This window comes from Kogia breviceps, chromosome 7 (assembly GCF_026419965.1).
Source record: "Kogia breviceps isolate mKogBre1 chromosome 7, mKogBre1 haplotype 1, whole genome shotgun sequence".
Classification (NCBI taxonomy): domain Eukaryota; kingdom Metazoa; phylum Chordata; class Mammalia; order Artiodactyla; family Physeteridae; genus Kogia; species Kogia breviceps.
Window position 1 is genome coordinate 18,383,516 of NC_081316.1, and position 16,520 is coordinate 18,400,035.

Sequence of the window (16,520 nt, forward strand, 5' to 3'; positions counted from 1 at the left end):
ACAGAATTTGAAGATTTGGGGAGAAAAAATGATACTATCATTAGATGTAGAAAAGCCTTTGATAAAAGTCAGTATGTCTTCACGATGAAAAAAATAATTAAACTCAAAATAGAAGAGAACCTCTTAGCTTGACAAAGGGCACCTGTAACAACTTTGCATCTGCAATGGTGGTCCCCCCTTCAGGGGACCCCTATGGTCTCTGGAGTGGAGGTCTCCTTGATTAACCAAGTTGTCCTGCAAAGAGGGACAGTAGTAAATTGCGGGGTCCTAGGAAAGGGGACCAGAGGCTGGGTGCATCCTTCCCCAGTCCTCCAAAAGATCCGGCGCATACAAATAGTAAGCACTTACTGAGTCCTTGCTGTGGGCCACATACAGCTAAAAGCAGCACGATCATCTCATTGAATGCTCTGTGAACCCAGGAGACACGGACTAGTATTGTCCCCACTTCAAAGATGCGAGAATCAGAGAGACTTAGTGACTTGACGAGCCTGTACCGCCGATGTCTGACAGAGGCCAGATGCACCTCCCACCCCAACCGTGTGACCCCAAGTTCTTGTTCTTGCACATTTTGTAGTATTTTCTATAGAGAAAATAGAAAGAGAACTTGGTTTCTCCTCAATGATCAGATTTATTTAACAATAGCAATAGCTGAGATGCATAACACATGCAACTTCACCCAGACATTTTACCAGTCAGGATTATGCTTACAAAGACAGGATGTCTGATAAATTGCATTTTTGCACGTCTCCTGTAGAAAAAAAAGGTATAGCACGTTTTATGGTTATACACGCTGTAATTTCAAGCATATTTCTTACCGATGAGAACTGTTCTGACTATAGACATCCATGAGGACGGAATCTCCCCACAGACTAGCTTCCGGTTATGTACATTTCAAACCTACTTCTCCTCCACTGCCCACTCCCCACTCAGTTCTGGAGATGTTCCCATCTCCTTACACCTCCGGGCCTGCATTTTTCTCCACGATGCCAGGCGAGTTGGTACAGTGGGTGGGGGAACAGCCCTGAAAGGCATTCCTTTGCCGAGATGGTCTGCCTTGACCACAGCTACACACAGAAACGGGGGCTGTGAATCACAAAAGTGTTCCCCACGAAGCCACACTGCAGGTGCCACCAACTCCACCTTCCCTTAGCCAGATCCCCTGGATACCTGCGGCCATGCCAGCGTCATGTGGCCTGATGTAGAATATAGTAAATTTTATCAAAACGTAACTGTGTGGGGACTTCCCTGGCAGTCCAGCGGTTAAGACTCCACCTTCCAACGCAGGACGCACAGGTTCGATCCCTGGTCAGAGAGCTAAGATCCCACATGCCACACGGTGCAGCGAAAAATTAAACAAACAAACAAACAAAACTGTGTGAACAATTTCTAGGGCTCCTCTCCTTCCACATGCAGCTGAGGGGCCCTGTGATGGGCCTCACCTCACCTACCCCCAAGAGGCAAGGTTTCCCTCATCACCCACCATCTGCTTCAGAGGGGCCACTTTGTCCCTGCCCAGGTTAGAGGAGGCCGTGGAGCATGGATGGGGCTCATGGTCAAAAGATAAGGGTTAAATCGTAGACTTTCTATTCAATAGCTGTGTGACGCTGCATCAGACATTGGCCTCTCTGAGCCCCGCTGCTATATAGCACTACACAGGTGTCAGTTATTCTTATTAGCCAAACGAGCACTTATTAAGTGCTTATGGCATGCAAGGCCCAATCCAGTGCTGGCTGCTGCATAAGACGCCTGGAACGACTGATAAAGAGCCTCCACCTCGCATGCCTCCCTGGGACACGCAGACCTGGGGGTCTGAGCTGAGATGGGAAAGCAGGTGACCCAGGGAACAGAGGGCACTCAGAGCACACCTGCTTCCAGGGGCCACGCCATCCTCAGCTCAGTTCAGTGAATGCCACGGGGAGGCCAGGACAGGGGTTGGTGGGGCGGGAGGGGGTGGGTGGCGCAGCAGAGGCGAGGACGACGGACCCCAGCTCCACACACACTAGTTCCCAGGACTCCCAGTTCTAGACTCGGAGATTTGCTGCGATACTGTACTTTTTATAGATTATCAACGAGCTTTTCTCTTCCTTTCTGAAGCTCTGACCTTCGCCCCATCTGGCTCGAAGCCTCCATGCTTCAGGAAGGATGCCAAGAGAAGGAATGAAATATTCTTCCGCTACTGATACACAGAATAGGATCACAAGGCAAGATGTCGCCGTGTGGGTGGGGCTGGGGTCCTGGGAGCTGCCCTTTCCACTTCCTGTCTTTCCTCCCCGCTCCTCTTTACGCTCTCCTATCACGCTCCTCCCATCACGCCCCCTTTCCACCCAAGCAAAGGGTGTGGTGCATCCACTCTTGCCCTGGACCCAGGAGCTGGTGGAAAGAAAAGAGGGAGGGCGGGGAGAAGGGCATCGCCCCCAGTTTTCCCTCTTTGTGCTTTGGCACCGGGAAGGGAGAAGTGTTTGGGGCAGGCTGCAGGAGACCCCGGGGGGGGGGGGCATCATTTGGAGCACAGACTCTTGTTCTGCTAGTCACGTGGGTCTCTGGGATGAAGCTGCCTCCGGGCTGCCCCCTCCTCCTGGGGCACCGTCCCCTCAACAATTGTCCCTCTCCAGAGGGGTCGGCCAGGGGCTCTCCGGCTGCACTGTGGCCTCCTGGGGGAAAGCAATCAGACCTGCCGTGGGTGCAAGGTGACCCGAAGGCAAAGGCCAGGGGCCACATGGAGGACAAGGCCATCTCATGACCAGCGGCCAGGGGGAGCTGGGTCAGTAGTGGCAACACAGTTGACTGGCTGCAGCCTGCAGGGATGGAGGGGGTCAGCCGGACACCTGGTGGAAGGCAGACCAGGGCCATCACCCTGCGGCCAGCTGCTACCAGCACATGCCCAGGGACCAGCCTGGGGCCACAGGGTCACACGAACCACATCCCACCATCTTAGGGGGAGGAGGCTGGGAGGCCGCTCCTTCCCACCCAAATGGGATGCCTGCTACCCACCTGTAGAGACGATTTAGATAATTAGCATCAAACAGGCCAGGGCTGGACGCTAACATCTGCCGTCTAGCCAGAACATCCTCCCCAAGCAAAAAAATTACGTTTCATCTTCCCAGCTGAGTTGCATTGTGAGATCTGGGACAGGACATTCAGTGGGGGAGCCCTGGCAGATAGGAAGGGGACCCCGAGAGGGTGAGACGCAAAGCCTTCGGGGCTCCCGACAGCCGGCCAGCCAGGCAGGCGGCGTCCAGGGCGCGGTGCTCTCAGACCCCTGCCTTATCTCTGGCGCCACGGGAGAGCGTCTGCCCCTCCTCCAGCTCGGGCTCCTTCTGCAGCGCCCTGCGCAGCACGACCCCCAGGGGCTCCCGCAGGCTCCGGCTCCTCTGACTGCCCACCAGGAATCAGATGACCGGGCTGGAGGTACTGCTCACGGACAGGGAGAGGCGGGCGAAGCGACTGGACAGTCTTCATCTGCTGGGGCAGGTCCAGCCAGTAGAGGAGGAACCCGGAGATGCCGAGGGGCAGCGCGCAGACGAGCACCAGGACGGAGGCCAGGATGGCCACGTACAGCTGCGTGGGCCGGCGCCGCTGGGAGCTTCTCTGCGCCTGCGTGCAGAGGGTGAGGCTGGACGTGTGCACGTGCCCAGCACGTGCACCCTGGGGCTGCTTCAGTTTGCTGCCGGGGTCTGGCTGCTGTTCAGAGTCTTGTTCATCCTATGGAAGGGAGATAGACCAGCGTGAGATTCTGTGTTGCTTGGACCCCGGGGGACTCCTGGGAGCCCCCCACCCCGATTTCCCTCTTTCAGGGCTCTCATGCTGGGTTCTTTTTGCAACAGACCATGACCCGTTCCCCATGGCTCCCACCCTGGCCTGGATCTGCCATTGCAGATGCAGGGTCCACCATTGCAGATGCAAAGTTGTTACAGGTGCCCTTTGTCAAGCTAAGAGGTTCTCTTCTATTTTGAGTTTAATTATTTTTTTCATCATGAAGACATACTGACTTTTATCAAAGGCTTTTCTACATCTAATGATAGTATCATTTTTTTCTCCCCAAATCTTCAAATTCTGTGAATTAATTTTTTAAAACTGGACCTCAGGTGCAAAGAACAGTTTAGTTAGTTATACCCTGACTTTATGGCACACCAGGATCATCAGGCCATTGAAAATCAAATAAAATCATTTATTGATTTCAGTTTCCCTCTTCATTCCATCCTCTTTCTCTCCTCCCTCCCCGCATCTGTTCTAACCTGTTTGCCATACGTCCTTAGACATCTAATTATCTTTCAAAACAAGTGGTTGCCCATAAAGTATTTTTAATTTACATAAATGTTGTGATTTAGATTTTGTGCTATTTTTTAAAAACTTAATTAATTAATTTATGGCTGTGTTGGGTCTTCATTTCTGTGCGAGGTATTTCTCTAGTTGTGGCAAGCAGGGGCCACTCTTCATCGCCGTGCGCAGACCTCTCACTATCGCGGCCTTCTCTTGTTGCAGAGCACAGGTTCCAGACGCGCAGGCTCGGTAGCTGTGGCGCAGGGCTTAGTTCCTCCGCGGCATGTGGGATCTTCCCAGACCAGGGCTCAAACCCGTGTTGCCTGCGTTGGCAGGCAGATTCTCAACCATTGTGCCACCAAGGAAGCCCTGTGCTATTTTGTTGTGCTCTGTTTTTTTTACTCAACAGTATGTTTTTAGGATATTCTCATTTATACGTGGGACTGTTTTTGAAGTCTCCATTCTGTGTCATTGGTTTGTCTGTCCCTATAACATTAACACACTGTTGTTGTTTTTAAAGTATATGTGGCAGGGCACTTCCCTGGTGGTCCAGTGGCTACGACTCTGTGCTCCAAATGCAGGGGACCTGGGTTCAATCCCTGGTCAGGGAATTAGATACCACATGCCGCAACTAAGAGTTTGCATGCCGCAAGTAAAAAAAAAAGATCCCGCATGCTGCAACAAGGATCCGGTGTGCCACAGCTAAGACTACGTGCAGCCAAATAAATAAATATTAAAGAAAAAATAAAGTATATGTGGCTTTGTGTGAGCCCCCCAGGAGTTTTTAGCTGACAGCCACTAGGTAGTTTTTCTTTGCCAGTTTAATGGAGTTTCATCCTTCTATGCCCAGCCTACTTTTCCACCAAAGACTCAAGGGGACCCTCTGCAGATTTCTTTCTCCGAGTAGCTGGCTCCCTTCTCTCTGGTACTCCATCTCACAAATTCCAGCCACTTCAATCTCCCCAAAGTCTGACTTCTCTGTCTTTAACTCAGGGAGACCACCATATGCTCTGCCTGGCTTTCCCCACTTCCTGTATCACCGTCCAGAGAGTAGCTCCAGGCAGAAAGCTGGGGTGATACCAGAGCTCACCTCATATTTCTCTTGTCTCAGAGATTGTAGTCCTGGGATGCCTCTTGTCCAATATCTGAAAACAGTTGTTTCTTATGTTTTCTTTAGTTTTCTAGTTGTTCACAGTGGGAGGGCTAGTCTAGTACCAGTTACTCCATCATGGCTACAGGATATCTTCCTGTTGATTATTGATGGTGTAGAGACACACTGATGATTTTTGTAGTTTTTCTTAATGAGGCAAATGACCTCATTTAGTTTATCATTTCTATCATTTTATATGTTGAATGTTTTGATTTTCAATGTAACTGTCCTCATACCTCTAATTTCTTTTTCATGTCTTACAGCATAGCCCAGAACACCTAGCATTATGCTGAACAATGACTGCAATCAGGCACATTTATCTCCCTGCTAATCTTAAAAAAAAAAAAATGTGTCTAATGTTTCTCCATTAGATATGGTATTTGCTCTAAGTTTTTTGTAGTATCTTTTATCAAGGTGAGAAAGTTCCCCTCTTAGTTTTTTAAGAGTTTTTTTGTTATAAATGAATGATGAAATTTATCATGATTTTTTTCCTGTGGTGTCTACTTAATAATTTTCTCTTTTTTCTCCCTTAGTCAATTTATGTGGTGAATATATATTGATACATTTTCTGGTGTTCATTCATCCTTATATTTCTAAGATAAACCATTTCTACTTTTTCTACTTTGCTCTTTTTTTTTTTTTACCTCCTGTTGTTCTGATTTTATTTAGAAAATTTTCATCTGTGTTCATAAGTGAAATTGGCCCATAATTTTCCCTTCTGGTGCTATCCTTGTCTGTTTTTTATTTCAAAGATGTAAGGTTATACTGCTTCATAAAATGACTTGGAGAGAGAGTCTTTTTTCTCTACCCTCTAGAACAATTTGTATCATGTAAGGATTATCTTTCTTTGAACATCTGGCAGAAGGTAAAACCATCTGGTCTGGTAATTTTTATGTGAGTGTTAGTGGATATGCATGGCTTTGGAAAAAAAAACCCCCAAACTCCAATTTATTTAATATTTTAGGTTTATTTAGATTTTCATTCTCTTCTTGAGTTAAAGTAGGTAAAGTTACTTTTCTAGAAAATTGCTCATGCTTTCTGGTTCCACATTTATTGGTATAATACTTTACATGATATTCTTTTACAATTTTTAAAACCTCAATTCTATTTGCCATTTTTAATTTGTGTCTTTGCTCTTTTGTTTTTCTTTATCAGTTTGCCAGAGGTTTGTTTTCAAGAACTATTATTAAAAAAAATCAACTCTGTTGTTCCTTTGCTTCCCATTTTCTCAGTATATGCTTTTATTTCTTCTGCTTTACCTTGTGATTCTTTTTGCAGCTTCTTGTGTTGAATTCTTTGGTAATTAATTTTCAAGTGTTTTTTTCTAATAGGTATTTAGGGCTATCAATATTCTACTAAATATTTCCTTTGATGTTTCATGAGTTTTGATATGTAGTGTCTTCATTGTTGTTGATAGCTAAATATTTTACAATTTAAAACCATTTAAAACATTTTAAATTTAAATTTCCATAAATTATTTAGAAATGCATTTTACAATACATGCTTTGGCTGTCTTCTCATTATTGGTTTCTAATATTGTGTTGTGGACAGATAATGTGGTCAATTTTTTGGTATTTGTGAGACTCACTTGGTAGCATAGGAGATGGCCAATTTCTGTATATTTATTTATTTATTTTTAAAAAGTCTTTATTGAATTTGTTTTTTTGGCCACGAGGCATGTGGGATCTTAGCTCCCTGACCAGGGGTCGAACCCACATCCCCTTCATTGGAAGGCCAAGTCCCAACCACTGGACTGCCAGGGAAGTCTCTCTGTTTACTTTATTAACTTATTCGATTAAGCTTTTAAAATTGCATTGTTTACATGATCTGTATCCTGATTAATTTTTTGTCTTCTACAAATATTAACGCATTATGATTGTAGTTTTGTCATTTTTCTCTTTCCTTCACCTATTTTGAAACTTTGTTAAGTGTATACAAATCCAAGAATATTATATGATCCTGGTGAATTGTACCTTTTATGTAGTGACCTTCCTCATCTTTAATACTTTTTTAGCCTTAAAGTTTATTTGATCTGATATCAATTTTTAATTAATGTTTCCTAATCTCCCTATTCATTCCCCATGTGCTTTGCAAATACAGAGACTGTCTTCTACGGGAATAACATTACTTCTTCTTATGCAAGACCCCCTCGGTTGCCAAAGTTTTGCTACTCATACATTTGGCATTGACTTCTTTTGGGATTTCAGAGGATTTCACTGGTCCAAGACTTGGATTTTGTTGAATTGCTTTTTAAAAAATTTTTTAATTTTTAAAATTTTTGGCTGCATTGGGTCTTCGTTGCTGCATGTAGGCTTTCTCTAGTTGTGGCGAGCGGGGGCTACTCTTGGTTGCGGCGCGTGGGCTTCTCTTGTTGCGGAACACAGGCTCTAGGCGTGCGGGCTTCAGTAGTTGTGGCTCATGGACTCTAGAGCGCAGGACTTCAGTAGTTATGGTGCACGGGCTTAGTTGCTCTGCGGCATGTGGGATCTTCCTGGACCAGGACTAGAACCCGTGTCCCCTGCATTGGCAGGCAGGTTCTTAACCACTGCGCCACCTGGGAAGCCCCTGAATCTCTTGGCTTGGAGATTTGGTGTAAATTCAGATTCTGCACCTGTGAATGGTACAAATTTGGGGTTTTGGTTACTCGAATTGGTGTCCCAACTCCACTCACCCTCCCCCCAGCCCCCTTCTCTTCCCCTTCTCCCTAAGACAGGGAGAAGGTCCTAAAGACATTGGGATGAACATTGCTTTCTTTAAGCAGCGGGGTCCTCCCAGGTTCTGGCCTCATGGAGTTCCCCCTGATCAAGCTCTCTCCTCCTTATTTTGCCCCAAGGCTACCTCTCAGCCCCTCTCCCCTTCCTCGCCCCAGCCCCACCTATAGCCCCTGCTCCCTGGAGCCTCTACCTGTCTGATGTACCTTGGGCCATTGGCACCAGATCTAGTTGCAAGTGTCCTGGGGCACCTGGAGATTTTCCTTCCCGTCCTTCATCTTTCAGCTCTGTATTCTATTTGGGTGGGTGGGAGAAGATTGTTTTCTCCCACGTTTATTTGTAGCCACAGTGGGAACGCGGTTCCATGTCACACAGATACCAACCTCCAAAGGTTCCTTGTGGCTACAGTCAGAAGTCTTTCCTTTAGGTTCAACACAAGTTTAAATAATATTTAACAAATTTATACTATGTGCCAGTTACATAGTGCTATAGAGAGAGAACACATATACATACATAATAGCATATATACATATACGTGCACACACAACATATACCTACATATAGCATACACAGCACACGTCATACATATATAGCAATATAAACATACTACATATACAATAGCACATATATTTAGGCACATATACATACATATAGCAAACACATATAATAGCATATATACCTACAGACAACATACAAGTACATATATAAACACAGCACATATACACATACACACATAGTACATGTGCATACACACAACATGCCCACACATGCATCTACGTGTGCACGCGCACACACAGAATACATGTACAACAATGACTCTGATGGACAGAGCCCATCCTCACAGAACTCACAGCTGGCAGGAGGGGGAGAATACACAGTTAGACGGTTACACCGACCGCCGGGTGCGGAGATGGACCGGGGATGGGAGGTAACTGACAAGGTGGGAATTCGGAGGCTGGGTGGGGCTGGGAGTTACTGAGGTCTGAGGGCAGCTGGGAGAGGCCAGGTGAAGGGGGCACCCTGAAGGATCAAATGAGGCTCCTCCCTGGGCTCGGAAGGGCACTCCCCCGGCCCCTCTCCAGCCAGCGGGACCCCTCCTCCACCATCCTAGGCCACTGCTGCTGGGTTGCCGTCCACAGGGCTCCGTGAACACACATCCACTCAAGCCGCACAAAGTGAGCTGGGTTGGGCCGCTCTCCCAGGGGGGGGAGGACAGGGTCCTGCCCCTGCTGAGTGGGGAGTGGGGAGATGCACACGGGCCGACACCTCCCACCCCACCTGCCCCTGCCTGCTTCTTCCTAACATTCGTTAGGTATCCACCCTGCAAAGGCTGACTGAGGGCAGACGGGGCCAAAGCTACTCCAGGTCCTGGGGGTGCTGGTGACAAGAAGACAGACGCTTGCTTCTCTCCTGGGGTTGAGGTTCCGAGGGGAAGTGGCTGGTCAGCAGGAAGAACGCAGCTTCCCATGCGGTAACTGTCGCAGAGACCGTGACAACGGTTATGCAGGAGCGTTTATGGGACTCCCACAGATAACAGAGCAGGAGGAAGGGGTAGAGTGGGCGGGGGGAGGGGCCGGTGGCTCCAGAAGACCCCTCCAAGGGGGCGGCAGTCAGCAGCAGAGACCCCCCCCAGATGCACTGAGGGGCCAGCTGTGGAGTCAGGGAGTGCGGGTGGCTTTTTGAAGGGATTTGTCATAATGGGTAAGTGGGTAGGGAGGGCAGAGAAATGAGATTTGGAGGCAGAGGTTTTATTCACTTTATTTTATTATTTTGGCTGTGCCGCACGGCATGCGGGATCTTAGTACCCCGACCAGGGATTGAACCCGTGCCCCTGCAGTGGAAGCGCAGAGTCTTAACCACTGGACCGCCAGGCAAGTCCCTGGTTTTACTTATTTTAAAAGAAGGATATTATTGCCTGTTTGTATGGAGAGGGGTGTGATTCAGCAGAGATGGGGAAGCTGATGATCAGGAAAGCTGCAGGAAGGGGTCCTGGGGGAGGTGAGAGCCCATAGGACCGGGTACGGCCCAGGGATTGGCCCGGCTAGGAGCTGGGGTGTCAGCCCAGAGGGAAGCAGAGAGTCCAGCTGTGGGTGCAGGACACGAGATGGGAAGATGTAGCTGCTCTCCTTTAGGTATCTTCCCTTTCAGCGAAAATAGAAGGGAGATCAAATATTGGGACTGAGGGAAAAAAAGAGGGCTGAATGGTGTCACCCCCCAAATTCATCTGTTGGAACCCTATCCCCGATGTGACTGTATTTGGAGCTGGGCCTTTCGGGAGATAATTAAGATTAAATGAGGTCATAAGGGTGGGACCCTAATCTAGTAAGAGCGGTGTCCTTTTAAGAAGAGATGCCAGAGCACTCTCTCTCTCTCTCTCTCTCCCCCCACCTCCCTGTCCCCCACCCCTCTGCCATGTGAAGACAGTGAGAAGGCCGCAGTCTGCAAGCCACGAAGGGAGCCATCACTTGGCACAGAATTGTCTGGCATCTTGATCTCAGGCTTCCAGCCTCCGGAACTGTTAGAAAATAAATGTCTGGTTTTTTTATGCCCTCTGTTTGAGGTTTTTTTTTTTTTTTTTTTTTTTGCGGTACGCGGGCCTCTCACTGTTGTGGCCTCTCCCGTTGCGGAGCACAGGCTCCGGACGCGCAGGCCTAGCGGCCATGGCTCACGGGCTTAGTTGCTTCGCAGCACGTGGGATCTTCCCGGACCAGGGCACGAACCCGTGTCTCCTGCATCGGCAGGTGGATTCTCAACCACTGCACCACCAGGGAAGCCCTGTTTGAGGTATTTTGTTATGGCAGCCAAGCAGACTACGCACCAGTGAAAGGAAATAATGAACGGTGAATCCTTCCAAACAAAAGTAAACAACACGCACACGACATGAAAACAGACCAGGTGGTTGTTCACGCCTGGCTTCACCGCAGCGAGGTCCCCTGGACAGCGGGGGGAGTTTGTCTTCTCCTTAAATTGTGTTCCCCATGGTTGCCTGCCTGTCTCACCTTTGTCCTGGCTCCCCTATCACCATTGCTGGAGGCTCTCCAAGCGGCAGGCACCCCAGAGGGTGATAAGAACTCGTCACCCCTTTAAATGCTTTAAAGGTAGTCTTCACTAGTTCGTTTTATTCAGGAGATGAGGGCTTGGAGACGCGGAAACACTTGCCCCCGTCATCCAGCAGCACTTGGCAGGGCTGGACCCTCGCCTGGGGCTAGCAGGGGATCGCCTGTCGCTGGCATGCCCTCCTGCTTCCACCCAGAGAGTAGAGACCAGGCGCTGCTTCCCTGCTCCCCCGACGTGATGCTCAGTCCTTCAGGGAAGGTGGCAGCCCCTCCCCGCTCTGGTGCTTGGAGTCTCCGAAGCACCCTTTTGCCCCAAGGCCCCAAGTCTCTGCTGCCCCCATCCTGGCTCAGCAGGGATGCTCTGAACTGCGGCCCCCCACCCTGGCCTCAGAGGCGCCCGGTCCCTGGGGCGCCCAGAGAACTTTCCCCCGGCTTCCTCTGGGGAGCGGGGAGGGGAGCTTGAGGTATAAATGCACGAGTGGCTCCCCCTGGGAGGCCTGCAGAACAGCCAGCTGGGGGCTAGTGGGCGTGGCCTCCCCAGCTCCCCACCCAGGGGGCGGCTGGCTCGCGGGGGAACAGGGCATGAGACTGGGGGCCCACCAGGAGCGATGTGAGGGTCACCCCTCTCCTACGCCATCCTGCCAATGCGCCCCCCCCGAAGGCCGGCTGGGATGGCCGAGGCAACCTCAGAGCATCAGCGGGGCCCCATCGGTGCGGGGAGGGTGGGGCTCTGGAGGGAACGGGGGCCCTCGCGGGCTGAGAGAGGCCATTATGTCCACGTGGAGGTGCTCTGCTGGGGAAGGCTCGGGGAGGGAGCACCGGGCCTGGCCTCCAGGACCTTGTTTCAAGTCCGAGTTCTGCCACCTGTTAGCTGGAGACTCGGGCAGTTTCCTGAGGTGACCTGAGTGTCCCGGTGGGGTGACCATGAGGAAGCCCCACTTTCTGCGTGGGAGGCAGATCAGCTCTTCCCAGGGCGATTGTTTTCATGGCTCTGAGGTCTCACAGAGGCCATTCAGCTGAGGCCAGAGGCATGGCTGAGCCCTCCAGAGCTGCGCCCAAGGGCTAGAATCCCATGCACCTGAATTTAGATTCAAGGAGAGTGACTCAGCAAGGACTCTGGTCTTGGTTACCAGCTCATGGAACTGACCAAAAGCAAAGAAACCAAGCACCACGAAGGTGTCCAGAGGGCAGCATTGCCCAAATCTGGCAGCAATGGCTCGTCCTGTGGGACCATCAGGAAGGAGAGTCTCTGGAGGTGTCTTACCTGCTTCCAAACTTCCACAGGTGTTGGCAGGATGAAGTTCCTTGCGGACTGTCAGACTGAAGGCCTCAGTGTGTTGCTGGCTGTTGGCCAGAACCTGCCCTCAGCTCCTTGCCATCGGGGTCTTCCCAGTAGGGCAGCTCGCAACACAGCAGCTTGCTTCCTCAAAGCCAGCTCGGGGGAGCGTCTGTTCACAAGACGGGAGTCACAGTCTCGTGTAGCCTAATCAACTTTGCTCCGTTCTGTTGGTTAGAAGCCAGTTACCTGGTCCAGCCCACACTCATGGAGCTGGGACTACACAAGTCTGTGGATACAGGACGTGGATTGTTGGGGGCCACCTTGGATTCTGGTGACCATGCTTATTGGCCAATCAAGAACCTCCCTCTTTGCCAGTCCTTACAACTTCCTGTCCAGCATAGAATATGCCTATGGACCACTCCCATTGTGTGCTGTTTCTTTCTCTCCTTTTCCAAATGGGATTAAAACAAAAATCATAGCTATTTCCTTTGTCCTGTCCACTGTGAATTGTGTGTCTTGACAGTGGCCATCATCATTTGGGTTGGAGGGATGGTACCCATCACTAGGATTGGGTACCGGTCCTTGAGGCAGTGCCTCTGGATCTGATGGAGAGAGATGCAAAGGGCCCACAGATCCTGGGCTCAGTGCTGGGGTATCAGTCCCCAGAATTGACTTTGGATTGTCTCTCTTCTCGGGGAGAGAGGGAAGTGCATTTTCTGCTGTGCATAATATAGCTACAGATTTGGGGTAGGAACGTTATAAAATCATATCAATACATGGAAAGAAGTGGGTGTGTGGGTGGTGCAATGTGGCCCACATTTGCCACTTTGCCTGCTAGCATCTCCGTTTTGTGCTTTTTGTTTGAGCTCACCTCTCCCCCGCTCTAAGCCTGTTGGGTTTCGGTGAGGTGGGTCTCCTCCTTCTTCCCCAGCCTGTCCCCCGCTCCAGGAGAGGGCTGGTGCCTGGGGCCTGGCCAGTGAGCGTGATGGTTGGGGCCTCTGCCAGAATGATCAGGAAAGGGATGCTCTCTTTCCCCTGGGATTGCTGAATTTGTCAAATATAAACTAGGAACTGCTAGTCACCTGCTGTTGAGTTGATTCATCGGGAATAAAGGCAATACAGATAAAAGCAGAGATGAGAAACGGAAAAAAGAACAGTAACCGAGGGAACATCATTAGGGGCCCAGATCCAGCTATGTCTGAATTGAAAATCACTTCTGGGGGCTTCCCTGGTAACGCAGTGGTTAAGAATCCGCCTGCCAATGCAAGGGACACGGGTTCCATCTCTGGTCCAGGAAGATCCCACATGCCGCGGAGCAACTAAGCCCGTGAGCCGCAACTACTGAGCCTGTGCTCTAGAGCCCTCGAACCACAACTACTGAGCCCACGTGCCACAACTACTGAAGCCCACGTGCCTAGAGCCTGTGCTCCACAGCAAGAGAAGCCACCGCAATGAAGAGTAACCCACGATCGCTGGAACTTTCCTGGTATGTGAGTCAGTGAATTCCCTCAAACACATGCATACGCTCCACCTATACCACCCACCCCTCCACCAAAGCTAGATTAAACTGGGGTTTCTGTGACTTGTCACCAAAAGTCCTGGCTGATAAAAAAATCTGCTTATGGAACTAATCTGTAATCTAGAATTTAGACTGGTATAAAGCAGAGATGAGTGGTTGCCTCAGGGTGGGGGCAGAGGCCGGATGATGGGCTGAATGCCCTAGGAAACTTTGGGGGAGGTGATGGAAATGTTCTTTTCTGGGGGTTGGAAGCATTCTGTGTATTGATTTGGTGATGACATCAGCATGTACACATGTGTCAAAGATCATTGAACTGCATATTAAATGGATGTATCTTATTGTATATCAGTTAGACCTCCATTAAATCAATTACAAAGATTAAAACAAATCTGCCTGATTAGGGAAGCCTTCTCCTGAGTTGCCAGGAAACTTGGCGCTGGCATTCTGACTCACTGAAGCAGAGGTTTTCCATGAGTTTTAATTTTGTGAACCGTGTCCTGTTGTTTTCTCCAAACCTCTACTGGCTACTCTCCAGCCCCCACTGGCTGAGAATGTAATATTTTTTTGTACTCATGTTCTCAGTTGTCCTGGTTCTGGAAGATTCTGCAATACATTTGCAGAGCTCCCCAGCCTTGTAGCCAACCTGCTTAGGGGCACACTTCCTTGGGCTGGAGCTTCTTCCCAAGCACTGAGAGGCTGGACCATAAATGGACCCATCCCTCTGTCTTGCCTTCTAAAGGGAGATTTGGTTCCCTCGACAGTGGAATCCTCTTGGCTGAGGGTTCTGAACCAAACTGTGCAGAAAAGATCTTGGGCTTCAAAATTCTGGCATACAATATAAACCCCAGGTTATCTCAAAACCATACTGGCAGGATATTCAGGAAAGCTGGGAGGACGCCAGAGAGGCGTTCCACTTCCTCTTATTAGGATGGAAGATGAGACAGAAGAGGCATCAGCTTCCAGGCTGTTCACTGTGCCGTCTGTTGAACACGCATCCCTTCCCATCCCGCAATCCATTCCAGACAACTACGGTCTGAAACCGGGCTGTCCTCTCCTTGGGTCTCTGTTGACTGTGTAATCCAACGAGGCCGGTCCAGGGCATCCTTGGGTGGCGATGGCTTTGCCCTGTCTACTTCATGCATCACCCCAGAACCCCAACTCCCAGTGCTTTCCTGATGGGAAACACAGAGGCCAGAGGCCTGAGCTTCCAGGGAAACAAGGAAACCACCGTATCTGATGAGGACTGGGGCTCCAGCCAGGACCGTCCACCTGGCGGGACTGGCTTGGGCGAGGAGCGCCATTTGCAAGCACTGATGTCCACCACGGCCGCTGACAGTCTCTACCGCAGAGCCTGTCCTGAAGGTTAAATGAGATTCGCACATGGAGCTCTCAGCCCAGGGCCCACTGAGCATAGTAGGTCCTCAATAGATGACAGTCATTGCCCTGACCAGCAGTGCTGGCGTTGGCTGTTCCCGAGAACGTCCCTCCTTCAGTGGCCGCCCTGCGCCCCGACCGTCGTGTGTGGGGACACTGGGGCCACCGCAGACCGAGGTCCCACGGCTCATGGGTGGCAGTCCGCGGCCTCCCTGAGGCTTTCCAAGTTTGACCGTGTGTATCCCGTGTGTACTTAAGAGTGTGTATCCCCACTTGCTCACGTTTGTAGAGACAGGAAGTATGAAAAAGTGGAGAGCTCTGTCCTGCCCGTGGCTCTCCCCTCCCTCATATCCTGTTGGGGGATGGGGGAACAAGTGTTCCTTCTTTGTCCAGCCACCTAGAAGCTGCCTGGTAGGTATGGGGCTTCACTCCCGGATTCATGATTCTATGACAGTTGACCGGAAGTTGTCAAAGGGGAATGGCCGGACCCTTTGCCCCAGGCAGTTTCAGGGTGGAAGTCTGTGATGTCTGGGGACCCTTGACTTCCTGCCTTTATGGGACACCCAGAAAGAAGGAGGCTTTTGGTCGCCACGGGGGGGCCCGGATATGCCGTTTTATGGGGGTAGGGATAGCAGAGATGCACCACCCCACCCCTGCGGTGGGCTCCGTGGCCCCTTCAGTAATTAAATACCAAAGGCGGGAGGAGGACAGTGGTCGAGGGCCGGGGGCTTCTGTCTGTGCGCATCTGGGCCTTTTCCCCACCAGCAGCACAGAACCACTAGCACAGAAGCGAGGTGGTCGGGGCGTGGGCAGCTTGTGCCGGGACGCTGCCCGGGGGCTGGAAGTGGCAGAAAGGAGAAGAGGACTGACTCCCTAGCAAGACTGCAGGGAGAAAGGTCCCGGGGCCGGGAGAGGCCCCCACCCTGGAGTTCGCCCCCCACCCTTCTCGACTTAGCGTCTGCCAAGGGCATGTGTACGTTCATACACGGGCCCAGCCCTGTCCTGACCTCCAGGCCCTGCTAGCTGGGGAGGGCTGCCCACCCACCACCGGATCTGGGTTCTGAGCCGTGACAGAGGCAGAGGGGCGCCGTTGAGCTCCCGGGTGGGGGGCAGCTCCCCACGGGGGCTCGGGGCTCCTGAGGAAGGGGGAACCCCAGGAGCCAGGCCCTGG